This window comes from Lipophrys pholis (assembly GCF_963383615.2).
Source record: "Lipophrys pholis genome assembly, contig: SCAFFOLD_40, whole genome shotgun sequence".
NCBI lineage: Eukaryota > Metazoa > Chordata > Actinopteri > Blenniiformes > Blenniidae > Lipophrys > Lipophrys pholis.
Window position 1 is genome coordinate 267,502 of NW_028292284.1, and position 4,518 is coordinate 272,019.

Consider the following 4,518-nt stretch of genomic DNA (forward strand, 5'->3'; position numbering starts at 1 on the left):
TTAAAATCAATTCTAAATTGTACTGGGAGCCAGTGCAGAGAAGAGAGAATGGGTGAAACATGATCATGCTTTCGTGAGCCAGTCAAAAGGCGCTGCAGGGTTCTGAACCAGCTGCAGGCGTGTCAGTAAGGACTGACTGATGCCGGTGTACAGGGCGTTGCAATAGTCCAGCCGTGTCGTGACAAAAGCATGAATCAGGATTTCAAAATGATGTTTTGAAAGTGAGGATTTTATCTTTGCGAGTTGCCTCAGGTGGAAAAAACTCGCCTTCACCACAGCACTGATCTGTTTGTCAAATTTAAAATGTTGATCCATCTTTACTCCCAGATTAGAAACAGTTGGTTTGACAAACTGTGTCAGCGATCCTAGGTTCACCGGGGCGGCAGTACCAGAAGTGCTCGGCCCCACTAGGAGGACTTCAGTCTTTCTGTCATTAAAATGTAAAAAGTTAGCAGACATCCAGGATTTGATTGCTTCAATACACTCCAAAAGTTGAGTGGCACTGAAAGCATTCTCACGCTTCAGGGGCACATAGATTTGGCTGTCATCAGCATACAAGTGAAATGACACCCCAAATCTACGGAGAACAGATCCTAGCGGGAGCAGGTAGAGTGAAAACAGGAGAGGACCAAGGATGGACCCTTGCGGTACTCCATACGACAGAGGGGCTGTAGAGGAAACACAATCCCCAACTTTAACACAGAAACTCCTCCCTGTTAAATAGGATCTGAACCATTTTAAGGCACATCCCCGAATGCCAACCAGATTTTCAAGGCGATACAGGAGGATTTCATGATCGACTGTATCGACCAGAGCCACAGTATGGCCAGAATCATTCAACATTAAAATGTCATTGAAAACCCTTAATAAAGCTGACTCAGTACTGTGGAGGTTCTTAAAACCAGACTGAAAAACCTCTGGGATCTCATGTTCATCCAAGAATGACTTCATCTGAATGAAAACAATTTTCTCCAAAATTTTGGACAAAAATGGGAGCTTGGAAATGGGGCGGAAATTAGAAGGGTCGTTAGAATTTAGGCCCGGTTTTTTAGTTATTGGCTGAACAACAGCGTGTTTGAAACTTGCAGGCACTGCCCCATTCGCCAAGCAACCATTAACGCAATGCAAGGCAAAGGGTGCTATTGTGGGAAACACATCTTTGAACAGGCGTGGGGAAATAGGATCAAACGGTGAACCAGCGGGCTTCATTTGACTGACCACCTTTTCCAAGTTAGAGAGTGTGACAGGCTCAAACTGACAGAATAAAGCTGAGCAAGAGACATAGTTAGACATGCCTACAGAGGGAGGGCTGATAAGAGCCCTAGTGCTCACAACCTTATTTATAAAAAAGTTCAAGAAGTTTTCACACACTTCAGGTGTTGCCTCTAGGCCATTGGATTGAGGAACATTAAGAGCAGCATTCACCATATTAAAAAGAACCCGGGGGTTGTTTCTGTTGGACGTAACCATATCAGCAAAGTACATAGCCTTGGCAGATTTGACACTTTTCTGATAGGTATGTAAGCTGTCTTTTAACAGTTGAATGGAAACCTGCAACTTATCCCTTTTCCATCTTCGCTCAGCTCTCCTACACTCACTTCGAGCAGCACGAGTCGACTCATTGAGCCACGGCTCAGATTTAGGTTTGGCACGCCTTGGTTTAAGCGGAGCCACAGTGTCAATAATTGATAGACAAGTTGAGTCAAAATGTATGGAAAACTCATCAATATCAAAATCGAGAAAAGAACGATCGTTTGCCAACAGTGACTGGTGAAAAACCGTGGAGAACTGAGCAGCAGTGGAAGAGTTAATTACACGACAGAGGCGCACAGGAGCGCACAGGTCGACGTCGCACAAAAGAGGCACATCAAAAATAATGGGCAGGTGGTCTGAAAACACTGCATCACACACCTCCAAATTACACACTGAAAGACCATATGTTAAAACAAGGTCCAATGTGTGACCATGATCCTGTGTGGGTCCAGAAATAGACTGCACAAAGTTAAAACTTTCAATAAGATCCACAAAGTCTTTCACCATAGGTTTCTCAGTGCAGCATACATGAATATTAAAGTCACCCACAATCAGTATGCGATCGAATTTGGGCATTATTTCAGCTAAGAAATTGGAAAAATCATTTATGAAGTCTTTGTTGTATTTGGGTGGCCTGTACACAACGGCGCACAACACGGGAAAATCAGAGGACAAAACGAAGGCGTTTATCTCAAAGCTAGATGGAGAAACATTCAATGCGAACTGTGTACATTTAAAGCAGTTCTTAAAGACAGTCGCTACTCCACCTCCACGCCCCGTTGTTCTCGGCGTAGACAGATAGGTAAAGTCAACCGGCAGAAGTTCAGCGAAGGCATTAGATTCACCAACACCGATCCACGTCTCCGTTACGCAGAAGAAATCCAGTCCGTGAGACACAATAAAGTCCTTTAAAACGAAGGTCTTGTTCACCAGCGATCTGGCGTTTACCAGCGCTATCCTGGCTGGAGCCACAGGACAGCTAGCCTCCGCAGTAGCCCGGAAGAAGGTCCGATTTAGCGGTCGAAGATTGTGAAAATTCACTCCGCGCCGCTGGACAAGGGCAAAAGGGGGGCAATAGATCCGTGTCTTCACGTCATCTAAACCAACCACAGGAACAAGGCATCTGGTCGGAATAAAACGCGTCGATCCATAGCTGCTGCACGCAGGGGCAGTAAGCAACAAGCTAGCCTTTAGTTTGACCAGCCTTCCACTGCGCTTCCCCCGCCGTCTGCGTCGCGCTCTGCGTGAGGGTGGAGCCGGCACACGGCGCAGGTAAGCTGGTATCCCAGACAGGAGAGGAGGGCAGGAACTTTCATGTCTCTTCCATTCAATGTTCACCAAGTCTAGACTCGTGGATCGAAGATCCAGTAGCGTTTGGCGATCATAGACCAGCAAGGAGTCGACTTCCACTACAATAAATGACAGGAGTGCCACAAACAAAACCAAAGTGCGCAGCGACAGACGGCCGGCCAAACACACTGGCGCCATCTCGAAGCTCACAAGCAAACCTATCCAGTGAGACTTGATTCAGAAACTGAATTTACTCAATAAGTAATTGTGACTCACTGACTGAATTACTGAACTTTTTATCCAGAAGTATCTGCAGATGAACTTCATCCACTACTGAAGGTTAGAGACTTCTGGAGTCAGTCTTGCAATATGCAAATTAGCCATGTGAACCAGACAGAAGGAAGTCTAACTTTGAATTTGAGTAACTTAAATAAAGTGACTCAGTTCTCACCTTAGGTTTCCATATTTATTCTTTTTTACCTGGAAACAGTTAATTTCTCATCTTGAAGTTATACTTTACAGCTGTAATTCACCATCACCAAATGCTGCATGACCTGGAAAGAAATGACCGGGAGGGCATTTCTGATCTGAACCCGAAGGTTATCAGTAAGTGAACTAAAGAGCTGCACTCCCTGTCGGAGAATTGAACCCCAATCTCCCTCATGACAGTCGGGGATACTCGCCACTTTACTAACGAGGATCTTGTTTCTCAAATATTATGAGAACCTTCATCTATAAAAACACTGGACTTCACTTAGTACTAATAGATTGAAGGCTGAGGCAAGTAGGAGAGCTGAGAGTGCTGCAGCTCCCCCTGTTGGATGGTATATGAACTGCATATCTTCCACTTCAATCATCTAGAAATCAGCTTGTCCTCCACTGCAAGTCAACGGAGAGAACCAAACCTTTGGGTTTTAGTGAGGAGTCAGTCTTCTCTTGTATTGATATTAGTACTGTGACGGGCTGAGTTCTACTTTATTATTCTGATCATAGAATCAAATGTGTTTTTTTCTCCATATTTTTCAGACTGTTACAAAATGCAAGGATGTGTTTGCAGAACATCTGACGCCAAGTAATGCAGCATTAAACTTCCCCCAAAGGAGGCGCTGTGGCTTAGCTGGTCATAGTACCTGTCTTGTAAACAGGAGATCCTGGGTTCAAATCCCAGCAGTGCCTCACAGCATTAATTCAGTTCATCTTTACTTATATAGCACCAAATACAACACAGTCATTTCTTGGTGTTTTTACAGCGAGAAACCCAACAAGTCCACATCATCAAGCATGAGGGTACTTTTAGTACGATCCACAACTTTAGTCAGTGAAAACACATGAAAACCCATACTGTATCATAACGTACCGGCACATACTGAGTGGTGGAAACGATTTATTTCAAACAGGATAAGTATGAAAGATTTGGTGACAGGGTGAAGCTCCCCTGGAGCTGATGGGGTTAAAGATAATGCTCTAGATCAGGGGTCTCAAACTCAGTTCCTGGAGGGCCTCAGCCCTGCACGTTTTCCACGTCTCCCTGCTTCAACATGGCTGATTGCAATGAGTGGCTCTTTATCAAGCTTTGTGCTGAATGTGGTGATGAACCATTCAGGACTGTTAAAGCAGGGAGACATAGAAAACATGTAGGGCTGAGGCCCTCCAGGATCTGAGTTTGAGACCTCTGCTCTAGATCCACAGTGGAAC